General features: G+C 42.7%; 1 pseudogene; it reads left to right on the top strand.

The window, feature by feature from the left end:
- The window catches only part of LOC115417582 (histone deacetylase 4-like), a 29,968-nt pseudogene that overhangs the window by 13,968 nt on the left and 401 nt on the right, over positions 1–15,599 (top strand).

Genomic DNA, 15,599 nt, shown 5'->3' on the forward strand with positions numbered 1-15,599 from the left:
TTATTAAAAGCCGTTTTCTCATTTGACTATAAAAGCAGCTGGAGCGGCACATGTGACACTGGGTAATAAACTAATAATTAGGGGCTATAAACCACACTGGGCCTGCACAGGAGCTGTAGTGGAGCTGTTTGTGTAGGCGGCAGTCAGTAGCACAGCCAATAGCGTGTTTGCTGTGTGTGAGTGTAAAGTCCTTGATTTCATCCTGTTGTTGTTTCTTGTTTTCTCTACACTGTAATATTTTTGTAGTCGAGTAGTGGAGGCAGGTATGGGTTAACATGTATAGCACAGAGACTATGTGTGCCTTTAAATGTTTGCATCCACATCTCTGTGACTGTGGCTGAGATGGTTGCCATGGGTAGCGAGGCACCCATGTGCTGCCATGGCAACAGAGCGGAAGCCTCTACCTTACATGGTCACAGAGGAAGCGAGCAGCCACTGCTTTGGATGGCTTTACCTATTCGAGCTGAGTACTCGCTCGGTGGAGGAGAGGTGGGGGGATGAAACAAGGGATTTCCTCTCCTCCTCCTCCTCCGCCGCCGCCTCCGCTCTGCTCTCTCACTCCCTCCATATGCTTCAGAGCTCTCAAGTGGCAGCCTTTCACACAAACATCTCTATAACAGCCCCTGGCATGCCAAACATGGCTTCTGCAGGAGTTTGACAGGACAAAAATGGAAATCTTGACTTCTGATTCATTTTAGTACTTAATTAGAATGCAAAAGGGTAAATAGCTTCCATTTATCCTACTTAGGAGATATGAATGTGACTATATTCATCAGCAACAACTTTCAGTCAATATTTTAATGCTAATTATCAAGAAAAAATGCAGGTTTTAGACTCCCTGGAGTGGAGATGCTTTGTTTTTTAGTATTACTAAATGACTCATTCCATTGTGATACAAAGGCTACTAGGATATCTGTCAACACCTTTTGGATGTATGTTTAATTCATTGCTCCAGGCATTAGACACCTTTAACTCTTATAATGTTAGGTTTTGCTTCTTTTGTAAACATATTTTAAGCTATTGATCTGGTAAAGCAAACAATTTGAAGACATTCCTTTGGTTTCTAAAAGTATTATTAGTGTTATGTGATTTTATTTCATTTTATAGACCAACAGATGGAGTTTTAATCAAATGGAAGTCAGTTGCAGCCAAACATCCAAGCCTTTTATGTTAGCCTTTCCTGATTTTTTGGTTTTGGGCTGTTGGTCAGGTACAACAAGCAATGTCAAGACATTCCTTAATCATCTATTTAATTATTATTTTACTGCTTTATTGTATGTTTTTAACCAAGCAGATGAATTATTAATCAAGAAATGTTTTTTAGTCAGTACCAGCAGCCATAGATTGTTAATTTTAGCCCTAAATATAACCGACTCAGAGTTTGAAGTACAAAAGTAAATAGGAGTTGTAATAAAAGTTTTAGGATATATGTAATTCATCTGTCTTTCCACTCATTTTTAGCCTCTTACAGTGTTAGGCTTTGCTGCTTTTATGTTCTTGGTTTTGGGCTGATGGTTGGGTAAAACTATCAATTTATCCATGCACAATTCAGTTGGTTTTATTGTTTTTTATTTCTTTTAAATGCATTTTTTGGTATAGTGAATTATCTATGGATCAGTTTTTTATTCATGTTTTTATTTGCTCAGTTTTATTTGTTTTTATGTTTGCCTGAAGCAGTTTGTAACAGTTCAGAAAAGTACTCGATAGAGATTAATAGGGCTGCAACTCGCAATTATCAATCAGTTGATTTTTATTGATTAATCAGTCTATTGTCTGCCCTGTGAAATGTTTGCCAGTGAGGAGAAGGTGTTTCCATAAGCTCAAGAGGACGTCCTCAAATCTCTTTTTTGTCTCACAACCCAAAAATATTCCAATAACTGTCATAAGAGGAGTTAAAAAAAAATAAAGCAGAAAATATAATTTGGAATTTGTAAGTGTTGACTTAAATTGATTAATCAATTATCAGTAACTTGACACTTCAGCACTAGCAGTTGCAGCCAGTGAACAGCCATAGATCATTTATTTCAGCTTTATACATGATCAGTTTTAAGGTTTTCATACAAAAAGTGTGGTGTCTGAAAGACATTAATGCACAGTTTCAAGCTCATGTATTGTAGAAACACTGTATTTGTGAATAATAATGCATGAACAACATTTTTATGAGAGAATAAGAGGAGGGTTCTGGGTAAATAGAGCAGAGGGGGTAAAGAGAAGGTTGGTCGCAAAAGACAAGAACGGTTGAGAGGAGGGGGAGGAGGGGATGAATAAGAGCTGGTGAATGCTCTGACGTCAATGCTGTCCCCTGGCTTGGTGCCAGGAGACCTGGAGGCTTACAGCTCTGGGAAATACACACATACACCCCCTCCCACGCACACACCTGTAGCTGCAGCCCACTCCTGAGACTCCCGGCTCGCCTTTCTTGTTGTTCGTTTATTTTGTATGATCACATCATTGAGGCGAGTCCTCAACAGCCTTGAAAGGCTCACGTCAGTGAAGCAGAATGGACAGACAACTGAATCATGGCTTGGTAACAGTAGGTCCCAGAATGAGTCGATGAAAAACACCACGGGGAGCATGGAATGTCTCTGTTCAACGAGACACATTTTGCCCCGGAGTACAGTCAGCAGAGCGGCCACTCACATTCAATTACAACGGATTGGTTTGAAATGAGCAAGACACCAATCTGACTGAATAATCCAAATTAAGCTTGTTAAAAGAAGAATGCTTCAGAGAAAGAAGTGATTTGCCAGGAATTTGATTCAGAGGAAATTGTGCTTGTGTGTCTGCTTTATAGGTTTGAGAGGATTGTCACTTCCTGCTGTTCTAATTGTAAAATAAATCTCACATTGGTGCATCTCACCCCCTCTCCTTCTCCTCTCAGATCATGGCCAAGCCCAGTGAGTCTCCAGTGGGTCGGCAACATCAGAGCCACCCCGAGGAGACAGAAGAGGAGCTGAGGGAGCACCAGGACATAGGCACCCTCCCGCCAGGGATCACAATCAAGCAGGAGCCCCCTGACCCGCAGGAGCTCCAGGAGGAAGCACTGCAGCAGCACAGGGAGCGGGAGCGACAGGCGGAGCAGGAGCTGCTCTTCAGACAGGTAAAAACCAGTCAAAAAACACAAACTCAATCAGCATGTTGCTTCTGAGACTTTCCTTGGCACTAATGTAGTGTAGGTGTTTCCAGAAAGGTGAAAACACCACATCCAGACACAGAAATGTAATTTATACTGGGAAAATGTTGCTCTCTGTCCCATGGTGTCCCTGTGATTAAATGCTGAGGGAAAATTTAAGGTGCATCATTTGTTTTGACTGCCATCTTTTGGCCATAAGTTGTACTTGCAACAAATATAGGAAATGACATTTTTGTTCCCCTTTAGTCCCTAACTAAATTTAGATTTTACACTTCACAAAATAACTTAGCATTACAACCGTGTAGTGTTATGGAATATTTAAGAATGTCTTTTTCAGTCAACATGAAACAAAACAAAACATCCCCCACATATTTTTATTGTTAAATTTATATGTGCAATTTCAACAACATCAGAAAAAAATCACAAGACTAGAATAAAGCACCACTGATGGACTGACTGGATGGAAATGTAACAGCAAACAAACAGACTGCATTTTGAACGTCTCCTCGCTTTGGTTTTGCCATTACTCTCACAGAATAATCATTAATTTCATACACTGCCCAGTACTACAACTTTAAATCATCTGTAACACTCTCTATTAATGTAAAGATAGTCCTATTTATGTAATTTCTTATCAGCATACTATTCATTGATTATTGGGTCTTTATTATTTAATATGTTTTAGTTTATATGGGCCTTGTACAGTGATAGAAGAATTATTACATTTTCATTAGTACCAGTATTTTTATGTTATCCTTGATCCCATATCACTTACAAAGTCACTGTTTAGTAAAAAATTGTTTTTCGTTGCTGTGTCATATTTTAGATGAGTTTATTATGACAAAGTGGTGCATAGCTTCATGTTGTACTTGTATATCATAGAATAGTTTTAGTATTACTTAAAATCAATTACAATATACTAGGGATGCACCGATTCCGATACGAGTATTGGGTATCTGCTCCGATTCTCAGTGTGTGTATGTATTTGTACTCGTAAAAGTAATCCGATACAAATGCATTGATACCACTTACGGCCGTGTGACATTCACAGTTAAGTTGAGCAGGTACGTGGCGGAGGAATAATGTGTGGGGAGTGTGAAGAGTGTGGAGATTTAACTAAATAAATGACGGTGATAAAAGTAACGCTGACTGCAAGTAACATTAAAGACAGACATACGGACGGAGCGTTCTGTCCGTCCTCTGCGTACATTCCATCTGTTTTCCAGGTGCTGGCGGATGCGTACCCAGACGGAGAGGGGTGCGGAGTGGTGTGGACTGCCGCCAGTGGAAGTGAAACAAAAACTTATCGCTCATTCTCTTTTCTCTACCTGCTGAAGCGAAGCTTTTAAACCTTACTAGCAAAAACGCTGCAATATTAGCATCACATCAGTGTTCCCTCTGTCGTCTCCATGTTTCTTATTACTGACTTTCTTCTTCTCAAAAAACTTTACTCTTCTTCGTGGTATTTGTCCAGTATGGTTAATTCAGAGCGGCGCCCCTGGTGGATTAATTGAGAAACGCTCATTCCAACACATTAAAAGTCAGTAGCAGCACTTTGTTCTAGTCAGACTTATAACAACGACAATAAAGCATATTTACAAAAGGAAGTAACAACTGGAATGGGATGATTAAGTACTCGTATCGATACTCCGTATCGGCAAGTACTCAAATGTAAGTACTGGTACTCGTACTCGGTCTGGTAAAAAGTGGTCTCGGTGCATCCCTACAATATACATGTACTTCAGTAAATATGGCACAATCATAAGATCATAATTCATGCAAAACAGCGTATTTCCTATCTATCAAGTAATTAGGAGCTGAGACAAAACTGTAGCTGTGGAATATAGCCATGCAGAATTAGGCACTGATGAGTGCTTTGTAATGACCTAATAAAATACCAAATAATAATAATAATAATAGTAATAATAATAATAATAATAATGGATTTGATTTCTATAGCACTTTTCGAGGCACCCAAAGCGCTTTATATTATTCATCCATTATTATATGTATGCTATGAACTAAAAGTAAATGTTGATTTATGTATGTTAATATGAAGATCTGGTTGTTTTTCTTGTGGAGTCAACGGGCTTAACCCTTTCATGTATCAATTATCCCATCCATTATCTTCCACTTTATCCGGGGCTGGGTCACGGTCGGGTAACAGTCTAATCAGGGATGCTCAGACTTCCCTCTTCCAGACACCTCCTCCAGCTCTTCCGGGGGGACCCCGAGGCGTTCCCAGGCCAGCCGAGAGACATAGTCTCTCCGGCATGTCCTGGGTCTTCCCCGAGACCTCTTCCCGGCAGGACATGCCAGGAACACCTCCCCAGGGAGGTGTCCAGGAGGCATCCGAAACAGAAGCCCGAGTCACCTCAGCTGGCCCCTCTCGACGTGGAGGAGCAGCAGCTCTACTCCGAGCTCCTCCCCGGTGACTGAGCTCCACCCTGTCTCTAAGGGTGTGCCCAGCCACCTTACGGAGGAAACTCATTTCGACCGCTTGTGTCTGGGATCTTGTCCTTTTGGTCATGACCCAAAGCTCATGACCATAGGTGAGGGTAGGAACGTAGATTGACCGGTAAATTGAGAGCTTCGCCTCAAGGCTCAGCTCCTTCTTCACCATGACAGACCAGTACAGCGACTGCATCACTGCAGACGCTGCACCGATCCGTCTGTCAATCTCATGCTCCATCCTTCCCTCACTCGTGAACAAGACCCCAAGATACTTAAGCTCCTCCACTTGGGGCAGGGGCTCCCCACCTACCCAGAGAGGCAGACCACCTTTTTCCGGTCGAGAACCATGGCCTCGGATTTGGAGGTGCTGATCCTCATCCCGCTCGCTTCACATACTCCCGAAGCACCCCCCACAGGATATCACGAGGGACACGGTCGAACGCCTTCTCCAAATCCAAAAACACATGTGGACGGTGGGCGAACTCCCACGAACCCTCGAGTACCCGATGGAGGGTATAGAGCTGGTCCAGTGTTCCGCGACCAGGACGAAAACCGCATTGTTCCTCCTGGATCCGAGGTTCGACTATCGGTCGGATCCTCCTCTCCAGTACCAGGAATAGACTTTCCCCGGGAGGCTGAGGAGTGTGATCCCCCTATGGTTGGAGCACATCCTCCGGTCCCCCTTCTTAAAAAGGGGGACCACCACCCCGGTCTGCCAATCCAGAGGTACTGTCCCCGACTGCTACGCGATGTTACAGAGACATGTCAGCCAAGACAGTCCCTGCACATCCAGAGACTTAAGGTACTCAGGGCGAATCTCATCCACCCCTGAAGCCCTGCCACCAAGGAGCTTGCCAACCACCTCAGTGACTTCAGCTTGGGTGATGGACGAGTCCACCTCTGAGACCTCAGCCTCTGCTTCCTCCATGGAAGACGTGGCAGTGGGATTGAGGAGATCCTCGAAGTATTCCTTCCACCGTCCGACAACATCCCCAGTCGAGGTCAGCAGTTCCCCACTTCCACTGTAAACAGTGTTGGTGGGGAACTGCTTTCCCCTCCTGAGGCGCCGAATGGTTTGCCAGAATTTCCTCGAGGCTGACCGATAGTCCTCCTCCATGGCCTCCCCAAACTCCACCCAGACCCGAGTTTTTGCCTCCACAACTACTCGGGCTGCAGCACGCTTGGCCTTCCGGGACCCATCAGCTGTCTCCGGAGTCCCATGAGCCAACAAGGCTCGATAAGACTCCTCCTTCAGCTTGACGGCATCCCTTACTTCCAGGGTCCACCACCGGGTTCGGGGATTGCCACCACGACAGGCACCGGAAACCCTGCAGCCACAGCTCCGAGCAGCCGCTTCGACAATGGAGGTGGAAAACATGGTCCACTCGGACTCTGAGTGGACCATGAGAGTTAAAGACCGCGCTGACATCGGGCTCTGCAGACGTTCCCAACAGACCCTCACAACACGTTTGGGCCTGCTGAGTCTGTCCAGCTTCCTCCTTTGCCAGCGGATCCAACTCACTACCAGGTGGTGATTGGTTGACAGCTCTGCCCCTCTCTTCACCCGAGTGTCCAAAACACGCGGCCGGAGGTCTGATGACACGACAATGAAGTCAATCATTGACCTCCGACCTAGGGTGTCCTGGTGCCAAGTGCACTTATGGACATCCCTGTGTTCGAACATGGTGTTCGTTATAGACAAACTGTGACTAGCACAGAAGTCCAATAACAGAACACCACTCGGGTTCAGATCGGGGAGGCCGTCTTCCCCATCACCCCCCTCCAGGTCTCACTGTCGTTGCCAACGTGAGCGTTGAAGTCACCCAGGAGAACAATGGAGTCCCTAGTCGGAGCGCCATCCAGCACCCTCCCAGGGACTCCAAGAAGGCCGGGTACTCTGCACTGCTGTTCGGCCGGTAGGCCGAGACAACAGTGAGGCACCTGTCCCCGACCCGAAGGCGCAGGGACGCGACCCTCTCGTTCACCGGGGTGAACTCCAACACATGGTGGCTGAGCTGAGGGGCTATAAGCAAGCCCACACCAGCCTGCTGCCTCTCACCATGGGCAACACCAGAGAAGTGGAGAGTCCAGCCCCCTCGAGGGGTTGGGTTCCAGAGCCCAAGCTGTGTGTGGAAGTGAGCCCGACTATATCTAGACGGTATCTCAACCTCCCTCACAAGCTCCGGCTCCTTCCCCCCCAGCGAAGTGACATTCCATGTCCCAAGAGCTAAACTCTGCGTCTGGGGATCAGGTCGTCGAGCCCCCTGCCGTCAACTGCCACCCAATCCACCAGGCGCTCGCATTCGAGCCCCAACCCCAGGCCTGGCTCCAGGGTGGGGCCCCGGCTGCGCTGTACCGGGCGACGTCACGGTCCTTTTCTTTTCCATAGTGGCTTCTGAACTGCTCTTAGTCTGGCCCATCACCCAGGACCTGTTTGCCTTGGGAGACCCTACCAGGGGCATAAAGCCCCCGACAACATAGCTCCTAGGATCATTCGGGTGGTCAAACTCCCCACCACAGTAAGGTGGCAGTTCAAGGGGGAGTGCATCAATTATAAGAGCCTTAATCAAGATTTTTATTTGTGGGTGTTTTTATTCCTCGAGGCATTAAAAAAAAACTATGCGATTGAAATAGTTTTTATGAACCCATTTGTCATGGAGTTGCAAAAATCTCCACTCAGCTGGACACCATGGATTCAGTTTTTGAAGCAAAGAAACGATTTACTGATAAACTGTGTGAAAACTATGAAATGAAAACATTTTTAATTCAGCTAATCTGATGTTTTCTCACATTTTAACATACACTAATACTAGTTATTACTCACTTCATGGAGATAATATGCAAAAAAAAAACAAAACACAAAAACCTGTTAATTACAGTTTAATAAGAATAACAAGCAACTGATTTCCACTCACACGTTTGTGCAGATCAGGTTGTCAAGAACAGTAAAGTTACAAAAACAGTATGAAGTAGAATGTATGAGATGGTGCATGCACTGCGAAAATCTAAATCTTACCAAGTGTATTTTTCTTTCTAGTCAAATATCTCATCACACATAAAATAAGACAGAATCGCCTGTAGAGTAACTTTTTTTTTTTTGCTTAATTCAAGCAAAAAAATCTGCCAATGGAACAAGTGAAAATGATCTTGGTAAGATTTGTTGAAATCACATTTTCCAGATCTGTTGTCTATAAATCATTTCTTATATCTCATTGAAAAGTTCCTCTTTAGGTGATTCTGTCTGATGTTAAGTGTGAAGATATTTGGACTAGAAATGAGAAAAATACACTTGGACAGAGTTAGATTCTTGCAGTGTGAGCGTCCTCTGTGTTGGCTGATATGGAACTAAAACAACAAAATCCATGAATATACACGAGAACAGCTGTCCACTGGAGTGACAACTATGCATGAAAGGGTTAATCACTTTTATCCTGTCATCATAAACATAATGTCAAATAGCGTTGCAGACTAGATTCAAGCTTGTAACATTATATATTAGAAAAAGTAAGAACATTCAGTACTATCAGCAGCACACTACTATCAGTGGCCCAGCTGTGGTTTTGGAAGTGTATGTAAGTCTTAAGTCAGACTGAAAAAAACACAAACACATCACAGTACAGCATATCTCAGCAGGTTTAAATATGTCTGGGTAAACACACCACAGACAAACCTTCTGTCATTTGTGTTTGTCTCTGCATATCTGGGGTTGTGTGTGAGCAGCAGGCCTTTGTTGGAGCAACAGCGGATTCACCAGCTGAGGAACTACCAGGCCTCCATGGAGGCTGCTGGCCTGTCCATCTCCTTTCCGGGCCACCGCCCCTTGTCCAGGGCCCAGTCGTCTCCAGCCTCAGCCTCATCCTTCCCTATCAGCATCCCGGCCCCTGACCCTCCTGTCAAGCCTCGCTTCACCACAGGTCAGCCTCACAGAGCAGCCTTTTGTTCTCTGTAAAATTCATTCATGTATCACTTTCAGCCTGACAGTATCTCTCTATTGGTCTCAGACATTCATCCGAGAAGTTTCTCTCAATATGCAGGGGAGTAAATAGAGAGCAGGTGAATTCGCCAAAAAATTTTGTGATGTTTTGTGCCTCCATCTGGTCACAGTAATAATTGTGATAGATGAGGAAAACTTGCCAGAACCTTTTTCTCTCCCACTCCTACTTCCTCTCAGACATCTCACTCTTTGAACAAAGATGAGAAGCAGAACTCATCCTCTGAAAAGAATTAAACTCCTATCAGCAAAAGTGTTGATAGCAGTTATCATTGTTACAATGCTACATAACATGACAAGCTTTTCCGTGCATAGTTTGGCCTACTTCACTCCCACACGTTTCCAAACTGCACCAAGTTACATCAACGCCAAAAATCAGACTTTTAAGTTGTATAATTTTAACTCTGCAAAGCTTGAATATTCATTTTATATGAAGTATAGTGTTGAGTGGTCCTTTTGACAAAAAAAACAAATGTTAGCATTTACTTGTTGAGGTTTTCGAAAAACCGAAGGGACAGTTCAAAACAAAAAATAATCATATTATGACAGACTGTAAACAGTAAACAGACTAGTAAATGTTACTAAAGATTTCAATCTTCATAAATGGGTGACAGTATCTCTAATGAATAAAATTTTCACTTTATTAAATCTGTATTTTTAAACTGTAACATTCATCTTGGATGTAATATAGGGACATCAAGTGCATCGCAATTGAGTTTTAGAGAAACATCAATAATGGAAGATCACTGAAATATAATCTTTTCTATCACAAGGTAGCCCCTAAAGGCGCCCATACACTGTGCGATTATTCGATCGTTGCACGCAGCTCCATCTCAAACTGTGCGAATCAGTCGTACAGTCAGGTTCACGATTCCTGTTCTCACACTGCACGGACCGACGCTCGTATGCGACCTGATTGCTCACACTGTAGGACCATACACCACAGGACGCACGACACGTTTGAGTGTTGTATCCGGAAATACAACGTTAAAATACCAAGGAATCCGTAAAAGTGCATGTAGACGATTGTGCATTGGCGTGAGTCACGAAATGGTAGTGCTAAACAAAAACCAACGAGCTGCTTTGGTAATATGTGCCATTATCTGTGAGGAATAAAAAAAGAAGAAAAGACAACGATGTGTTTGGTGCAGGCATTGGTTGTCCAGACGTGGACAGTATGGGCTGTCATCCAGGAACTAGAGGTAAGCTGCAACAGCCAAACTGCACTAGGACAATAGCCAGCTACTGTTAGCTTGTACGCTACTGTACGCGTCTGTGTTCGCGCATGCACAGTGTGAGAATTTGAGGCACATCGGTTCGTGGCACTGCTTTGACAGTACGATACACTCACGAGGAGCGAGCAGGATTTCAAACAGCTCCGTTTTCCTTGCGAACACAGATTGCTGGTCGTGAGGTGGTCGTGAGGTGCTAATCGCTTCTCTTTACCCCATGTACACTGCACGAAGCACGACACACGATTAGAGGCACATCGGGCCCGATCCCAGAAAGAGTCGCACGAGTGAGAAATCGTCTCTAAACTCGCACAGTGTAAGGCCGCCTTAAGCCTGTTCTGTCTGTGTTGCCATGGTAATGCTAGAGTTGTGTATTCTTGTAGCAACGTACACAACTATACCACATAATCAGAAGACTGCTAAAAGCTCAACAAAACCAACTATTGGACAACAGAAAACAATCCAAGGAACAAGAACTTAATATAACAATCAAAAACAAGCAGACAGTCTGAGACCAGCATATGTCACGAAATCTTTCATAAAACAAAAGACCAATGCAACCAGCTTGGCACCTCTAAGCTAAACCTAAGCAGATCCAGCAGTACAAGTATTATTTCTCTACCACTAAAACTCACTGAACGAGACAAAGAAGAGAAAAATGAAGCTTGCATTATGAAGCAGTAATTATGAATTTTGTCTTACCTTTGCTGTTTTCTGGTCATAACTTGGTTTTATATGAATGAAGCTTCTGCTCTCGGCTAATTGTTTTGTTACCCTCGGCCACAGGGTATTGTCATCAGTTGGTGGTCCATCCGTTTGTCCAAAACCTTGGCATGCACTGATAAGTCAGGCCACTGGGGGCAGTAGTGTGCTTGATAAGTCAGGCCAAGGGTTTTCAAGTGTGTGCACGTTATGTTGTACATTGAAATTAGTCCAACTAGAAAAAAATGGCCCAGGGTTTAATAGGTTATGGAAAACAGTCATATACACACCAAGTAAGTGCAAGGCAATCAAAACAGTGTGCAACAAAATATACAGCCAAGTGGAATCAAAACATTTCACTGATGTATGTGTGCCAGTTATGCAGTTTACTAATTGCAACAAGTTTTAGTTTACAGACAAAAACAATCAAGACCAGTCCATCAGCAGCATCTAGTAACAGGTCATTAGTAACTTTGACTAGTGTAGTTTCAGTGCTATGACGACTGGAAATCTTCAAATAAACTGTTGTCCTGTAGGTGCTGACATACTGTAGCTGTTTAACTACCACTCTTTCAAGAACTTTTGAGAGGAAAGAGATATTTGATATACACCTGTAATTGGCTAGAATGTCAGGCTCAAGAGTAATTTTTTCAAAAGCGGTTAATAACTGCATATTTAAAAGACTGCGGCACGTAGCCAGTTAATAAGGTATTTATTATATTTAGAATAGTGTCAGTAGTTAGGGGCAGAGTATCTTTAAAATGTTTGGTTGGGATTGGGTCTAAGAGGCAAGTTAATGATTTGGAGGACATAATGACTGATAAATCAGCTTGGTCCTCAGTGATGAAATTATTTAATATTTCGGCGTTTGCAAGGGAGGCGGTCGGACTGGAGGGTGAGGGCCTGCAGGTTTAATTATCATTAAAACCATGTTTAATTACCACACTTTGAAAAACTCACGGTGATACTGCTCATTTCCTGGACAAGCAGCAGCACTCCAGGCACACATGTGCAGTCTGCAATTTTTGGCCTCTGATAACATGGTGGAAGGCACCTGCACGCAGAGTCCTGCATAGGTCCACTTTTCCAAGCCCATACCCGCAAAGCTGAGTACCACAAACCGACCTGCTACCCACATATTTTTTCATGTCCAATCTGCACCCGCCCATACCCACGTAAATTAGACCTGCAACCCGACCCGTGATTAAACACATTGTCTACACAGTAACTCACTTTTAAGGGCTTTATTTTTGGCTAAACCACACACCATCAATAAATCTCTAATAGTGCTGCTCAATGACATCTGGGGCTCACTTCACAATTAAAACAAACCGGCTGTGGATCATGATCATCATTAAATGTCCTGCAAATTACTTTCATCCATGAATCTTCTTTTATTCTTTCACTTCCATGCCCACTACCTGCCCACATTTTGTTTAATTTTACCGTGCCTGTACCTGCAAAAATTCTTCTTCTTTTTTTTTTTTTTTTTTTTTTTTTTTTTTACCTGTCCCAGAATGTTTTGCGGATTACCTGTCAGGTACCTGTGGGTACCCAGGATTCTGCCCACACAGACAGCGCTCCAGAGATCCCCCCCCCCCCACTAAAAGGACAAAGTCAGGGGCATGTTTTGATTTTTAAAGGATGCTGAGGGGAAACTAATTGAAGGTGGTCAACCTGTCTGCAGAAAATGCAGAAAAAAGTCTCCACGAAGGGGGGCGACACTTCACACACAATTGGTAGTGTTGCTTTTATATGTGCATTTGATTTCTGGATAAGGTACATGAAACAGTGAAAGTGTTCTTTCTGTACCAGTTCTTAAATCGGTAAGACTAGATCTAGTCTTGAGCATTGAATGTAAAGAAAAATATTCTTGGTTCTTATCTACGATTTGCACAAAGTGCAGTTACCTCTTACAGCCATAATGGGCCATCTTTAATGCACATGTGTATGTTTGATGGTTACATGCTAATATTTTAATGTTTCTGCCAACAGAAAGTGCATTTTACATATTTTTTATTTATTTATTATTTTTTTTCAAAATAAAATTTGGTTACATTATTTCACTATGTTTGTAAGTATTTTTTGAACATTTTGAGCACATTTCAACAATACTGCGATAATAATGATATCCGTGATAATTTGGTCACAATAACCGTGATATGAAATTTTCATATCATTATATCTCTACAGGAAACATCACATATAGCAGGACTAGACATGTGGCAGCTGTTCTCTTCATAATCATATGACATGGTAGTAAATACTGGCTGAATTATCTCTTTATACTTTGAGACAGAATGATCAGATAATATCCTTTTCATCTGAGTTTTAATCACTGGTGTAGAATCATCCTCAAGCATAAACTGAAAAGTATTTAAAAAGTGATCTGAGAGTACGGGGTGGGTTGAGAGGACAGTAAGGTCACTAATCTCAATACCATAAGTTAAGATCGGATCCCATGTGCTTGTGACTGTGAGTTGGTTTATTTACATTTTGAATGAAGCCAATCCTGTCTAGAAGGCCACTGAAAGTATTCCCAAGAGAGTCACTGTCATTATCAACATGTATGTTAAAGTCCCCTACTATTACAGTCCTATCCCACTTTAACAAGTAGGGACCAGGGTGATAGACAACTACAAATAGAACTGGTTTTGGTTCTTTCAGTTGGAATTAGTAATTGACAAATGTAGACTTTCAAAAGATTCATAAGTGTGATTAGTTTTAGGGCTAAGACCTAAATTGGAGTGTGATATTACTGTCACTCATCCATCTCTGCCAGTGTTCTAGCTTTGTGAAAGTTAACATGGTGGGGTGGATTCATTTAGTCTCATATACTTGTCCTGCTGAAGCCAAGTTTCTGCGAGAGCCCAAATGTTAATTTCATAATCACCAATTAATTCATTTACTAACAGAGATTTAGATGAAATTGACCTGATGTTGACTAATCCACATTTTATATTTATTATTATTTTTTTTGACTGCTACACGAAACTATTTTTATGAAATTATTTGGTCTCACTCCTACAGACTTTACAGTATTAAGCTTTTTAGCATTTGCTGCACGGGGGATAGACACAGTCTCTATTTGCTTTCCTAAACATTGGATATGTGACAGCTTGGGAAGAAATTAGTGGTTAACAGAGGTGTTTTACACTACAGCTCTGTGCCCGGGTCCCAACTCTAAAAACTCAAAAATAAGAAAATCCATAATTAACATGAATAAAATAAGAGTAAGTGAAAACCAATAAAACCAACTGGCAGATACATAGTCACACATCTCTGCAGGCTGCTGTTTAATGAGTGTATGTCCTTGTGTCTTGCTCAGGTCTGGTGTATGACTCCTAATGCAGAAACATCAGTGCATGTGCGGAACACCAACAGCCACCCGGAACATGCAGGTCGCATCCAGAGCATTTGGTCGCGGCTGCAGGAGACTGGACTTAGAGCCCAGTGTGAGGTAAGACATGTTAAAGTAGAGAATATCTCTGCAGATTCGTAAACTGCACGTGCAAGCTGCATTCAGCTTGTGTTTTAGTTTTTGTGTAGTGTACGAGGGAGGAAGGCCACTCTGGAGGAGCTGCAGACAGTTCACTCTGAAGCCCACGTATGCTGGTATGGAACCAACCCTCTCCGACAGAAACTTGATTGTAAGCTCACACAACAGCGATATGCTATAAAAGACCCATTTCTGTTTTAATCAACTAATTCATGTTTATTTCACAACATCAGGTTCAATCACTCCGATGTTTGTACGGCTACCGTGTGGAGGAGTGGGGGTAAGTAGATATAGTCTGTGTGGATAGTAATGATGCATATAGAGATGGGTTGAGTATCCAGGCACAAGTATAAGGATTCACTTGAGGAAGAAGTAGAAGTAGAAAAAGAGATGGCTTGAATATTGACTTTCATCCATTTAAACTTTGATTGAAACATGCCAGAAAGTGTCCATTTGGTAAACCTTCTGGTACAATCCAAACCATATCGTATAAAGACATATAGACTGTAATAATTATTTACCAAATAATAGAAACGATTAGAAACGATTTCTATCAAACATTTGGCTGAAAGTGAAGGGGGCAAGTTT

Source organism: Sphaeramia orbicularis, chromosome 4, assembly GCF_902148855.1.
Source record: "Sphaeramia orbicularis chromosome 4, fSphaOr1.1, whole genome shotgun sequence".
Classification (NCBI taxonomy): Eukaryota; Metazoa; Chordata; class Actinopteri; order Kurtiformes; family Apogonidae; genus Sphaeramia; species Sphaeramia orbicularis.